We start from the raw sequence: 15,602 nt of genomic DNA, 5'->3' as shown, positions 1-15,602 counted from the left end.
TAGGGATTCTTGGAAACCAAGAACACGAAATTAAGCTTCAAGAAGGACTCCAATCAGCCGAATCTGATAAGTAAACACAAAACAGCAAGTTAAACTCAACGGATCAATAAACCCAAATTTGAAAAGGAAATAGAATACTTGGACGACAAGAAATCTGGAAAAAATATGCTTGAAGGACGTTTCTTGATGCCAAAGAATGTTGTAAAGGCAGATCTTAAAATTTGGGAATGGCTGAAACGCAACAAGAACAATAAAACAAGTTAACTAATAAATCGACACAAGCAGAAAAATTAAGAGGAATAAACAGGAAGGAAAAATAAAGAAAATTCCTAAGATGCCTTGAAATCGAGAAAGATTTCACAACTCCCTTCAAACGGCTCTAATCTCCCCTCCAATGTAGAACAATGGCAAGAAGAAGGCTGAAGATGGCTCCCACAATCAAAAAGATTATTAAAACTACTTCTAAAGAAAACTCAAGAGAGAATTCTTGGAGAAAACTCGAAGAGAATTTTTCACTCAATAAAATTTGATTTCAATGTATTTTTTTTCAATGTCTAATGTCTATCAGGGTGGCTGGCCAAGCCTTACATATATAGGCCTCTATTACTTTCCTAACCCTATTAGGAAAAAAAATCCTAATTATTTGATTTTAAAGGAAAATTCGGCCAAGGCTTTTTAAATGGGCCTCTTGGACTGAATGTTTACATAGAAATTAATTTATAAAGTCTAAAATTTAAACTAAGTATTTAAAGAATTAAAACTTAACAAATTTGGCCACTTTGACAATTTGGCCTGATTTTTAACTAAGTTTGATTTAAATTTCTAGATTGGGCTTGGAACATCTTATTGGGCTGTATCTTCAAGAATTTGGGCTTGTAATCCGTTCTTTCCCAAAATTGGTTCGTTGATGCTCGTAACTGAGATCCAATGCGCCTTGGCTGCAAGATTCGGTTTCTTGGACCAAGATTCCCAAGATTTGAAATCTTGATTTTCTTGATTATTAAAATCACTCAAAACAGTAAAATTGGACCAAGATTCGGTTTCTTGATTTTCTTGAAAACAAGAAAGTGAATCTTGATTTTCTTTTTCCTTCGTATACGCATCTAAGGCCTTGCTAATGAAGTCTTGAATGGTTCCATTTAGTTTCGTAGCATTTGCTTGGCCTTTGATCTTGTTATTGGGCCTTGTGGTAGTTTAAGCTCATCACGTTCTTGAGCTTGAGTTGGGCCTTTGTGACTCGTATCATTCTGATGTGATCCGGCCCGATTGATTGAGTCGATTCACTTGATTGCCTGATCGTCGACGAGAAGTTTGTTCGATTTTGTAGATAGATGGAGTTAGATGATTTTTTTATAGCAGAAGTTGAGAAAATGGGTTCAAAAGATGGTTTGGATAGATGTTTGATAGGCTCGGTGAAATAAAGAAATATTGTTTATAATTTAATAGTTAAAATGGAATGGAAAAATAGAACTCAAGCGAAGAACGATTCAATACTATATGAAGTATTGCCCCGGGACTTATATTGCTCAAGGTGGATTAAATGGATTGTCGAAGATGGACCTTGACCCGTTACCTATAGAGAGGTAGGAACCAAAGGTATAAAAAGGTGGATGAACGCCACACTAGGATGGTGATAAGTTCAAGAAGTCGGGTTGACGCCACTACCGAGCTAGATAAGTCAGAACGAGACTCGTACGAAATAGGATAGGAGGAAACCTCATAATCAAGTTTTCAATAATCAAATTCTGTAACCTTTTTACAAAGAGAAAAGAACTATTTATAGATTACATTAGATAGCCAAATAGACTAAGTAAATTCGGCTTTAATTGAATTAAACTAATCTAGAAATGTATCTTTAAAGGCTATGTCCAAATTCGGCTGAATGGTACTTCAATAGGCAGCTTCATGGCTAAGGAAATAAACTTGAAGGCTTGGTGAATGTATGGGAGAGCAATGGACATGTCTAGGTTCGGCCAAGGTGTGAATGGACACTCCAAGAGATGCCTTTTGGCCGAATAGGTACTTAGGAGATCAATGGACAACAACCGATGCATGTAAGTGAATATTCATGCATTCTTCCATTCATTGTATTAAATCATTCATGCATCATCCTTACGTTCATTGAACCAGCCCATTCATGAATCATCTTTAATTGTGTTCCCACATCATGCATTGTAAGTAGACGTTCATGCACCTAGCTTGAATGAATCTCCACATTCGGCTGTACCTACATGAAACATGAAAAAATTAATTAAAAATAGATATATTAATTAACACATAAATTTAAAATAGACAAATTTAATAAAGTCTTAAGCTAAACATATTAAAATCGGCTAAGACAACTTTAAAAACATGAAATAAATCAAAACATAATTATGAGCTGTAATAACTTAAACTAAGTTAATAAAATACTTTAATTATTCAACCAATAAAATAAATGAGCTGAATTGTAGCTAAATTGAGCTCGATTGAGCTGAAATGAGCTAAATTGAGCTGGTCGGAGTTGGAACGAGCTAGAAAAGCTAAAATGGAGCTGAAATTAGCTTGCACTAAGGTGCATGGTTTCTTCAAGGAGTTGGATCGAGCTTCCTCATCTTCAACAAGCTGATTCTCCTTCCAAAACTTGAACAACAAAGCTGAAACAACTTCATGAAATCGCTTGGACCTAGCTCGGGTCATTGGTCCCTTTGGAAGCTCGAGGGAATCAAGACGAGGACTTGATGGGGCTTGGGGCGTGGTCACATCATTCCCCCCTTCTTCAAAACGACTTGTCCTCAAGTCGAGCTGTTTATTCTCTAGAAAATAATCTGTCTTTTGTAACTCTCCTTGAATGAATGGAACAATTAGTCGTTCATAAGCCTTTGCAAAAGAACTCACAATATTCGGCATTAGTGATGGCAAATGAATCAATGAAAATAGACAACCATTAATCATCAAGAAATGATCAGAACAACTATGTGGATCATGCATGGTCATAACAAGACAAGTATAAGTCATGTAAAAAGGCAAACTTAAAACATCATTCTTACAATCACATGAACAAAACTCCTTCCATATCCATAACTCATCAAATGGTCGAGACGAAAACAAATATGTTTTCAAGCATTCGAACTTTTCAATTTGCTTCAAGTCATTGTTCAAGTAAATGGAATGCGAGTAATGGAACAAGAAATTTAAATCTTCATCACAAACACACAAATGAAAAGTTTCATATGATTCATAATTTCGCATGTTTGGCACTCGCAATTGTCGTTTGGTTATGTTCTCAACAATGAATTCATCACATTTTCCAAAGAGAAAAATCGTCTTATCATTACTCAAAATGGATTTATCATCATCAAGCAAAATCAAATAATTAACCACAACAGGATTCAAGCGATTTTCAACAATCAAGGTGTCTTCAAAAATTTTAGTTACATTCGACTTAAGAAAAGATGGTCGCATAACATCAGAATTCGTACCTGATTCACCTTTAGGAGTGGAAAATTGAGAATCAATTTTACCTTTTTCAATCAAAGTGAACCTTTTCTCCTTGAGAAGGTATTGAAGTCGAAGCTCATTACACAATCCTTGAAAAACCTGAAACGAAGGGTAAACACAAAGGCAACTTGCACTTTTCGAAGTGTTGGGTTCATAATGCTGAAAGAGGGTAATGTCTCCATAGACGTTGAACTCAAAGGAACAGGCTAAAACACTATTCACATATTGAACATATGTAACGATACCAGGTTCAAAAACATGAGTTGATCTTACCTTTTCGAAATGAAAAATGAATTTCATGTACAGCCACATAAAATGATCAAAGAACAATTTTAAATTATAAACAGAGTCTTTAAATTTCAGAGGCCAAACATCAAACAGACATAAATTTGTCGCATAAAATTTAGGATGCTTGAGTTCCGCACATATCAACCTAAAACAATAAATTCCAGGTTTGAACACACGAGTTTGATTACTTACGCCAAAGTGTTTTAGTAAATCAAACATGTCAAACCAAAAAGGTTTTCGTGTCCATAGATACAAACATTCAAATCTCTTTATATTCATCAAATCAAACTTGCACAAATTCATGGATTTGTCACATGACAATAATGGATGCACAAAATTATCATATTTGAAAAATTGAATCGCTTTTCGTGAAAACCCGAAATCATGCAAAACCAAATCTTTAATTTGTCGTTCGTACCGAATAACATCAACCACATTCAAAGAATAGCAATTAATCGAATGAAAATAAGAGAATTTTTTTAAAACAAAGTCATTTTCAACAACTTTCAAACTTGATGGCCATGACTCGGTTTTTAAAAATTCCTTACCTCGCTTACCTTCAAGCTTGTGTGGTTCAATTTCAACTTCATCCTTACCTTCTTTGGTCATGCAAAAACGTCGCTCGTTAGGAAGATATTGAAGTTGATATTCGTCACAGAGATTTGTCAGAACCTGAAAAGAAGGAACAGAACAAAAACAAACATCACGGGGGTTAGTTAAAATTTCGTTCTCATTTTCTTGTTCTCGCTCACTATCTTCATTTTCTCTCGTTTCTTCTTCAACATCTTTTTCTTTTTCAATTTTTTTCTCAATCTCAATTTCTTTTTCAATTTTCTTTTCTTCATTTTCCTTTTCTCTCACTATTTTGATTTCTTTTTCTTTTGCAATTTCTTTTTCTTTTTCTTTTTCGTTTTCTTTTTGTTTTCTTTCAATTTCTTTTTCAATCTCTTTCTCCTTTTCTCGCTCAATGGATTGCTTCATTTTGAATTGGTCTTCTTGCACTTGTTCCGGTGTGAGCGGCGCTAAAGTGATTTTCCTTCCTTGATGCTTGAAGGAATACCTATTGGTACGTTCATCGTGAATGACCTTGCGATCCGATTGCCATGGTTCTCCTAGCAACAAATGGCAGACTTGAATAGGCACAACATCACAGAGGACTTCGTCTTGGTATCTTCCGATGGAAAATGCAACACGCACTTGTTGAGTAACTTCAAATTTGCCTTCAACACCAAGTCCTTGCAGTTGATAGGGTCGTGGATGCTTGGTAGTGGCCAAGCCAAGTTTTTTTACCGTTCGAATACTAGCCATGTTTGACCTACTTCCACCATCAATAATGAGGCAACAAACTTTATCGTGGACACGGCAACGCGTGTGAAACATATCTTCACATTGTGGCTCATTTTCCAATCTTTGAAGGATTGCACTAATCTTAATGTCAACGATAGTAGATGTCAAATCTTCTTTATCTTTGTCGAATTGTCGAAATTCAGATCGCATTATCCTTTGCATTTCTTGTCTCCACATTTGGAATTCAAATTCAGAAAATTCTTCAGACATGCTTCAACAAAATATTAGAAAACAAAAGTTAAATTAGAAAGAAAAATAATTCTCACCACAAATCTCTCAAGTTCGCTCAAAAAGAAAAATTCACTCACTCGTGTTTGAACTCTCTTTTAGGCTTTTTTTTCGAATGAACTCACGCTCTCTTGCCTTTTACCACTCGACCTCGTCTCACAAATTCGTAATTCGTCTCGATAGACTTAATTTGCTGCTTGAGGGTCGGTTTCAAAATGGGTTACAAGGGATAATGCCGGGTGTAGGGTAGGCTGAATAAAGAAGAAAATTGGTTTAAAGTGTGGCGTTGGGATGGGTAAATAATGGTAGGAAGGGAAACTTGATGATCGGAGTAATAAGTGATAATAATAAAAACTCGCAAGACTTTTCACTTTTTTTTTCTTCTTTTTTAACTCGATTTTTTTGTCACTTCTTTTTTTCTTTTTTTTTCGATTTTTTTGAATTTTTTTTGAATTTCTTCTCTTTTTTTTAAATCCAATACAATAGTAAACAAAATACAAGGAAGAGAAAAAAAATTTAAATTCCAACTCAAATTTTTTTTGATTTTTTTTGACTTTTTTTTACATTACGAACCCACTCTGAGCTTGATACGAATGTCGGCACTTCTCGTTTTAGTAGCTCTGATACCAAATGATGTGATCTGGCCCGATTGATTGAGTCGATTCCCTTGATTGCCCGATCGTCGACGAGAAGTTTGTTCGATTTTGTAGATAGATGGAGTTAGATGATTTTTTTATAGCGGAAGTTGAGAAAATGGGTTCAAAAGATGGTTTGGATAGATGTTTGATAGGCTCGGTGAAATAAAGAAATATTGTTTATAATTTAATAGTTAAAATGGAATGGAAAAATAGAACTCAAGCGAAGAACGATTCAATACTATATGAAGTATTGCCCCGGGACTTATATTGCTCAAGGTGGATTAAATGGATTGTCGAAGATGGACCTTGACCCGTTACCTATAGAAAGGTAGGAACCAAAGGTATAAAAAGGTGGATGAACGCCACACTAGGATGGTGATAAGTTCAAGAAGTCGGGTTGACGCCACTAGCGAGCTAGATAAGTCAGAACGAGACTCGTACGAAATAGGATAGGAGGAAACCTCACAATCAAGTTTTCAATAATCAAATTCTGTAACCTTTTTACAAAGAGAAAAGAACTATTTATAGATTACATTAGATAGCCAAATAGACTGAGTAAATTCGGCTTTAATTGAATTAAACTAATCTAGAAATGTATCTTTAAAGGCTATGTCCAAATTCAGCTGAATGGTACTTCAATAGGCAGCTTCATGGCTAAGGAAATAAACTTGAAGGCTTGGTGAATGTATGGGAGAGCAATGGACATGTCTAGGTTCGGCCAAGGTGTGAATGGACACTCCAAGAGATGCCTTTTGGCTGAATAGGTACTTAGGAGATCAATGGACAGCAACCGATGCATGTAAGTGAATATTCATGCATTCTTCCATTCATTGTATTAAATCATTCATGCATCATCCTTACGTTCATTGAACCAGCCCATTCATGAATCATCTTTAATTGTGTTCCCACATCATGCATTGTAAGTAGACGTTCATGCACCTAGCTTGAATGAATCTCCACATTCGGCTGTACCTACATGAAACATGAACAAATTAATTAAAAATAGATATATTAATTAACACATAAATTTAAAATAGACAAATTTAATAAAGTCTTAAGCTAAACATATTAAATTCGGCTAAGACAACTTTAAAAACATGAAATAAATCAAAACATAATTATGAGCTGTAATAACTTAAACTAAGTTAATAAAATACTTTAATTATTCAACCAATAAAATAAATGAGCTGAATTGTAGCTAAATTGAGCTCGATTGAGCTGAAATGAGCTCAATTGAGCTGGTCAGAGTTGAAACGAGCTAGAAAAGCTAAAATGGAGCTGAAATTAGCTTGCACTAAGGTGCATGGTTTCTTCAAGGAGTTGGATCGAGCTTCCTCATCTTCAACAAGCTGATTCTCCTTCCAAAACTTGAACAACAAAGCTGAAACAACTTCATGAAATCGCTTGGACCTAGCTCGGGTCATTGGTCCCTTTGGAAGCTCGAGGGAATCAAGACGAGGACTTGATGGGGCTTGGGGCGTGGTCACATCACATTCCCCCTTCCTCAAAAAGATTCGTCCTGAAATCTGAAAAATCAAATGGAGATAAGTCAGCCACATTGAAAGTAGTACTTACATTGTACTCACCGGGTAGGTCAATTTTGCATGCATTATCATTGATCCGCTCGAGTACTTGGAAAGGCCCAATGCCTCTTGGATCCAACTTGGTCTTTCAGCAAATTGAATGAGCTCAAGACACAATGAATTCAGCAGCAAGACAAAGTAAAATTCGGCTAAATTTAGACATATTAAATCGAAAAACAAACACATTAATTAGATGTAATGAAACAGGCTTATTTATTCTATATAATAACTAAAACATATTAAAAGCATGCATGAAACACATTAAACACAAATAATTAAATTTGTCCAGATTTAAACAAATTAATTACTAACACTTATTTAAGTTAAACTAAAATTAATTCTAACACTTATTTGAGCTAAACTAAATTTAATAAACTAACTCATTTAATTAATTTCAGCAAATTAAAAATGCATGAAATTAAATAAAAGCGAATTAAGCTCAACATGCTAGAATCAGCTCGAATTGTACTCCATGGAGCTGGAACAAGCTAGTCCAGCTTGCGAAAGTTTTCGAATGGCGCTTGATGAACTGAACCAATGACGTTTTTGGGGCAGGGTCGTATCATCCCCCCTTCTTTGAAGCGACTTGTTTTCCAGTCGATGCGTTGGTTCACTCGAACATAGTTCCTCTTACTCGACTTTCCTCGATCGAACGGGACTAATGGCAATTGAGTCCACTGAAAAGAATAGCCATGAGTTAGTAAATAGCAATGCAAACAAACTTGTAGTCCAACCATAAGCATAACAAAACAAGTATAACGCATGCGAATGGACAGATTCAGATTACCATGCAAACAAGCTAATTTACTCGCCAATGCCTCGTCAAATATTCGAAACAAATATGAACATGTTTTAAGGCATTCAATCATCTCAAATTGTTTCCACAAACCTTGAATAAATCGCGAGTAATAAATCAAATGGTAAACGTAATCATCACACGTAGGTATTTGAAAAGGTTCACACGGTTCACAGAGTTGCACAATCATACCATGCATTAATTGACGGACTATAGATTCACTCACACGTGCATCATAAAAATTATCAAAAACAATAATCTTTTTATCAACCATCAAAATAGATAGATCATCAATAAATAAAATAGGATAGTCAAGCAGTTTCGATCTAAGTGTTTTACAAAAATTAAATCATCAACTCGATCTTTGTCAATATCTGAGGAGTACAAAGGTGTTTCAAAAGTTTCAAGCATCTTACCTTTATAAGTAGAAGAATAAGGGTCGATTTTACCTTTTCCATTTAATACAAAACTTCGCTCATCGGGGGCATAGTGTAGTCGAAGCTCCGTTGTTGAGTTAACCTTTATCAAATGGAACTCAAACTTCATGTATAACCACAGAAACTGTTTAAGGCACGAATATAAATTGAAAACAAATTTGGCAAATTTCGTTACCCTATTCAAAAATCAAGTATCAAAACAATAGAAAGTATTTGCACACAATAGATGATGCTTGATTTTCCAACAAAATATTCCAAAATAGATTTCGGGTTTAAAAACTTGATTTTGATTAATCATGCCGAAGTGTAACAAAGATTTCATTAAACCAATCAAGTTAAACCATGAGGATTTTCGCATACATACCAACATACATTCAAAACTTTTTTTATTTTCCAAAATAGATTTGCACAAATTCATGACAAGGCAAATCAAGAGAATAACAACTCACGCTTCCTTTCGTAATGACTTTATCAACCACAATCGAAGAATAACAATTAATCGAATCAAAATCAGGGGATCTTTGAAGAACTAAGTCACCAAAAGTTTTATCAATAATTTTCAAATCTGCACGGGACTCGGTTGCTAAAATTTCCTTACCTCACTTACCTTCGGGCTCATGTAGTGTGATTTCATCTTCAACCTTGCCTATGTTGATCGTATGAAAGTGTCTTTCACCAGAAAGGTATTGAAGTTGAAAGTTATCTTTTGGTCTTTCGGGAACCTGAAAAGTAGCAACACAAGAAAAATTCATATCTTGGTTAGTGGAACATTCCTCACTACCCTTTCCTTGTCTTTTTCTTTTGTTTCTTTTTCTAACTCATTTTCTCTTCTTTCTTTAATTTCTTTTTCAATTTTCTTGTCTGTTTCCTTTTCACTCTCAATCTCTTTTTGCTCTTTTTCATTCTCTTTTTCTTTTTTGATTTCCTTTTCTGTCTTCCTTTCATTACAAGATAGAGATGTTACAAATGAATTAGAACAAAAAGACTCTCGTTGGGTATGTACGGAATGACTTGCATATGAACAATGATCACCTTTTCGAAATTGATTCTCAGTGGACGAGTTCCTTGGGGCATACAAAGGATTATTTGTGATTTCTTATTCGTCACCTTGGAAAAATTCACACTCGAAACTTGCTTTGCATCATCTTGAATTTCTCGTTGAATAGGAATCATGATATGAATCTCTTCTCAAATATTCGTTGGATGTTCGTCTTCTTGGCACTCTCATTTTTGCCCTTTCACTTGAATTAAGTTGTCCTCGTTGGGCTCTTTTCTCCACTCGGTCCAATCGCATCTCATTGATAGTAGCACTCAATGTTTGAAGTTTGGCATTTGTTTGTTTTAGTGTAGCAGCTCGTTTGTCTAACTGTTGTTGGATTTCTTTAAATTTATCATGGAAATCATTATGGTCATCATCAACTTGACCAATTCTATGCATCTTTTTTTTCTTTTGGAATACCTGCAAAACAAACACTCAACACTCGAAAAAAAAAACAAAATTAACAAACCTCAACTTTAATCACTCAAAAAGGAAAATCAAATTCTCAAAGAGGTAGAATTCAGTCTTGTGAGTTCTTTAGTAGAGTCTATATCAATCAATTATAAAGTGGATGAACCGTAACTACCAAATAATCCTAATTGCACTAGGAGTCCAAAAAAGTGACAAGACACCAATTGATTTGTGTTGCACCGAGGAAGAATTGTGAAAACGTTTAAATCCTACTAACACAAGAAACAAGAAGGTGTTAGATATTGTAAAGGGAGAATAAAAAGAAAACAAATGAAAACTTACAGCTAAGAATCAATAAAAATTACTCAAACCTAAAAACCTGAAAAACTATGAAGTAACTTGACAACTTCGTTCAAGGTGTTCTGAATCTCCAAAAATCATGAAATTTAAATTGTAATGTCCTTAAATATTGTATATTTGATCTGGAAAGTTTTGGCACTAAACTCAACCCGCTGAATATTTTGTTTTAATTTTTACTTGATTTTGTATTTTTCAATTTTTTTGAATTTTTCTACTGGATTTTTTGCAGGAAATATTTTTTAATATTCAATCACAATGCGACAAATATGCATGTAAAATTTCAGACCAATCAGAAAACTTTTACCCACTCAAATGATTTTTTTTCCAAAACTTTTTCCTGGTAAAAACTGCTGTTTAATATTTTTAAAAGAAGATCAGTTTAGAAATCACCTAAGAACACCCAAAATGCCCAAAATCTGATACCAAATGATAGGAGAGTTGCATGCGGACCAAGATCGAGTTGCCAAGTCACGGGAAACTCCTACGAAAACACTAAACACTTGGATCTGAAACGAACAGAAAAAAATTGAACTTAGAATTAATAGATCTGAAACAAAACACCCAAAACGAGAAAGAATCAGCCACGAATTGTTACACTTATTAATAGGGATTCTTGGAAACCAAGAACACGAAATTAAGCTTTAAGAAGGACTCCAATCAGCTGAATCTGACAAGTAAACACAAAACAGCAAGTTAAACTCAACGTATCAAGAAACCCAAATCGGAATAGGAAATAGAATACTTGGACGGCAAGAAATCTGGAAAAAATATGATTAAAGGATGTTTCTTGATGCCAAATAATGTTGTAAAGAAAGATCTTGAAATTTGGGAATGCCTGAAACGCAACAAGAACAATAAAACAAGTTAACCAATAAATCCACACAAGCAGACAAATTAAGAGGAATAAACATGAAGGAAAAATAAAAAAAAAAGTCCTAAGATGCCTTGAAATCGAGAAAGATTTCACAACTCCCTTCAAACGGCTCTAATCTCCCCTCCAATGTAGAACAATGGCAAGAAGAAGGCTGAAGATGGCTCCCACAATCAAAAAGATTGTTAAAACTACTTCTAAAGAAAACTCAAGAGAGAATTCTTGGAGAAAACTCAAAGAGAATTTTTCACTCAATAAAATCTGATTTCAATGTATTTTTTCAATTTCTAATGTCTATTAGGGTGGCCGGCCAAGCCTTACATATATAGGCCTCTATTACTTTCCTAACCCTATTAGGAAAAAAATCCTAATTATTTGATTTTAAAGGAAAATTCGGCCAAGGCTTTTTAAATGGGCCTCTTTGACTGAATGTTTACATAGAAATTAATTTATAAAGTCTAAAATTTAAACTAAGTATTTAAAGAATTAAAACCTAACAAATTGGGCCACTTTGACAATTTGGCCTGATTTTCAACTAAGTCTGATTTAAATTTCTGGATTGGACTTGGAACATCTTATTGGGCCATATCTTCAAGAACTTGGGCTTGTAATCCGTTCTTTCCCAAAATTGGTTCGTTGATGCTCGTAACTGAGATCCAATGCGCCTTGGCTGCAAGATTCGGTTTCTTGGACCAATATTTCCAAGATTTGAAATCTTGATTTTCTTGATTCTTAAAATTGCTCAAAACAGCAAAATTGGACCAATATTCGGTTTCTTGATTTTCTTGAAAACAAGAAAGTGAATCTTGATTTTCTTTTCTCCTTCATATACGCATCTAAGGCCTTGCTAATGAAGTCTTGAATGGTTCCATTTAGTTTCGTACGCATTTACTTGGCCTTGTGGTAGTTTAAGCCCATCAAGTTCTTGAGCTTGAGTTGGGCCTTTGTGACTCGTATCAAAGCAGTTCATAAAGCCATTGAGATCGAGCAACAATTAAAGGAACAAAGGTTTAGTTCCTTCTCTACTTCACAATATTATAGAGGTAACACTTCCAATTCTAATTTTAAAAGTTCGAAACCACCTGTTGTTACTAATAAGTCTTCTTCGAGTAGTGGTAGTAAGCAATCAGACTAGAAGAAAGGGGTTCCTATTAAAACGCAAACACCTTCTAAGCAGCCCAATTTAAGTGGTTCGAATGTAAAGAGGACTCGTGAGATTGAATGTTTTAAGTGCAAAAGGCATGGTCATTATAGTAGCTAATGCCCTAACGCGAGATTTGTTCTTATGAAAAATAATGGTGAATACACTTCTGACTCTGATAAAACAGATCCAGAAATGTCCGAACTTGTGGATGATAGTGATGATGAAGAAGAGTTGATTGAACCACCAAAAGAAGGGGACTTTGCCGACTTTCAATGCCTTGTAGTCCGCTGCACCCTTAACATCCAAATGAGAGACTATTTTGATAACCAAAGGACCAATATTTTCCATTCTAGGTGTTTTATAAAAGGTAACTTATGTTCACTTATTATTGATAGTGGGAGTTGTTCGAATGTAGTTAGCAGTTATTTGGTGGATTCCTTAAAGTTACCTTGTACCAAGCACCCTAAGCCGTATCACCTTCAGTGGCTTAATGAATGCTCAGAAGTTAAAGTTACAAAATAGTCCTTGATCACTTTTAAGCTCGAGAATTACGAGGATGAGGTATGGTGTGATGTGGTGCCAATGCATGTGGCACACTTGCTCCTTGGATGGCCTTGGCAATTTGATTGTGATGTTACACACCAAGGCAAGCTCAATAGATACTCTCTTGTGTGTAAAGGCTGAAAATTCACTTTTGCTCCTTTAAATCCCAATGATGTATATAAAGATCAATTAAAAATGATGAAATTTTGTAAAGGGGTGAAGGAGAAAGGACAAACAAAAAAGACAAAGAGAAAAGAGGCTAGTAGTGAAAAAAGTCAAAATTTAAATGGCGCAAAGGTGAGTGAATCCGCAAGTGGTAAAACTAGAGTGAAAATTTTAATTGCAATAAAAAAAGATGTGCGGAGAGCCCTACTCAATAAACAGCCTTGTATCCTTGTGAGGTTTAGGCAAAACTATTTATCTCTATCTAACATTAATGAAAATTTTCCTAGTGTGTTTCAATGTCTTTTGTAGGATTATGAGGATGTTTTTAGTGAGGCCCCTAAAGGTTTACCACCTTTACGTGGGATAGAACACCAAATTGACTTAGTACCCGGAGCTTCAATACCAAATCGACCAGCCTATAGAAGCAATCCAGAGGAGACAAAGGAATTACAAAGGTAAGTTGAGGATTTATTAGACAAAGGGTACATTCGTGAAAGCTTAAGCCCTTGTGCCGTTCCTGTCTTATTGGTACCTAAGGAAGATGGTACGTACAGAATGTGTGTTGATTGTCGTCCAATCAACAAAATAACGGTAAAGTATAGACATCCAATTCTCAACTTGATGACGTGCTTGATGAATTACATGGTTCAACTATATTTACTAAAATTGATTTGAAAAGCGGTTATCATCAAATTTGAATGAGGGAAGGGGATGAATGGAAAACAGCCTTTAAAACAAAATTTGGATTATATGAATGGTTAGTTATGCCTTTCAGCCTTACTAATGCACCGAGTACATTTATGAGATTAATGAATCACGTTTTAAGGCCTCACTTGGGTAAATTTGTAGTAGTATACTTTGATGACATTTTAATTTACTCAACATCATTAAATGATCATGTTTTCCATGTTAGAATGGTTTTAGACATTCTAAGAGCTGAAAATTTGTTTGCCAACCTTGATAAATGCACATTTTGTTGTGATAAGCTAATATTTTTAGGTTTCATAGTTAGTGCTCAAGGTATTCATGTTGATGAGGAAAAAGTTAAGGCAATCAAGGAGTGGCCAACTCCTAAATCGATAACTGAGGTGAGATCTATCCATGGTTTAGCTAGTTTTTATAGATGATTTGTGAAAGATTTCTCCACTATTACTGCCTCATTAACAAAAGTTGTTAAAAAATCTGTGAGTTTCAAATGGGGTTAAACTCAAGAAAAGGCTTTTCAAACCCTAAAAGCTAAGTAATGTTCAGCTCCTCTTCTTAGATTACCTGATTTTACTAACACTTTTGAACTTGAGTGTGATGCTTCAAGAACTGGCATTGGCACCGTTTTAATGCAAGATAAGCAAGCAATTGCTTATTTTAGTGAAAATTTGAATGGTGCACAATTAAATTACTCAACTTATGATAAAGAACTTTTGGCATTGGTTCGTGCACTTCAAGTATGGCAACATTACTTGCTGCCTAATGAATTTGTAATACATACAGACCATGAATCCCTTAAATGGTTAAAAGGACAAGGTAAGTTAAGTAAACGGCATGCCCGATGGGTGGAATTCATTGAAACATTCCCTTATGTGATAAAATGTGACAGCCCAAAGTTGACCCTAGTCGGGAAGTGGTTTCGGGACCGCTAAACCGAGTCACCGAAATGTTTGAATGTGATACTTATTGTGTAGAATATGTAATTATGAATGTGTGAAAATTTCAAGCTTCAATTTGGTTGATTTCATGTGAATTTAGTCAATAGGACTTATGTGAGAAAATTCTAAAATGTGATAGGTCAATGTGTGAGGACCTACTAGTGCATGTGGACAAAGGGGGGACTTGCATGTCAAATTCCCCCCCCCTAATGAGTAGTGGCCGGCCATGACAAGGAAGGATGGGCAAAACATGTCATGAAACATGTTTTGTTAGTGGAAGAATAAAATAAGGAGTATGGGTAATAAAGAAATGGAAAACAAAAGAAAAAAAAATGTGTGTGTGGTGTTTGTCCCCCCATTGCCGTGAGCTAAACAAGAGAAAGGGGGAATTTTGTTCATCCTTTTCTCATCTTCATGCTTGCCAAAAACTAGAAAGAAAAACAAAGAAAAATTTTCTCATCCTTTGGTTCATCCTTGGCCAAAATTTTAAGGAGGAAAGAAGAAGAAAGGTGAAGAGATTCGGCCATGCATGTAGCTAGGCTAAGGTATGTTTGATGATGTTCCATGAGAGGCATGCATGTTTTAGTTGTTAGCTTGAGTTCTACCTAACCCATGGTCTAAATCTTGCT

This window comes from Gossypium hirsutum, chromosome D08 (assembly GCF_007990345.1).
Source record: "Gossypium hirsutum isolate 1008001.06 chromosome D08, Gossypium_hirsutum_v2.1, whole genome shotgun sequence".
In the NCBI taxonomy this organism is placed as follows: domain Eukaryota; kingdom Viridiplantae; phylum Streptophyta; class Magnoliopsida; order Malvales; family Malvaceae; genus Gossypium; species Gossypium hirsutum.
Note: the sequence above shows the minus strand (reverse complement) of the source record.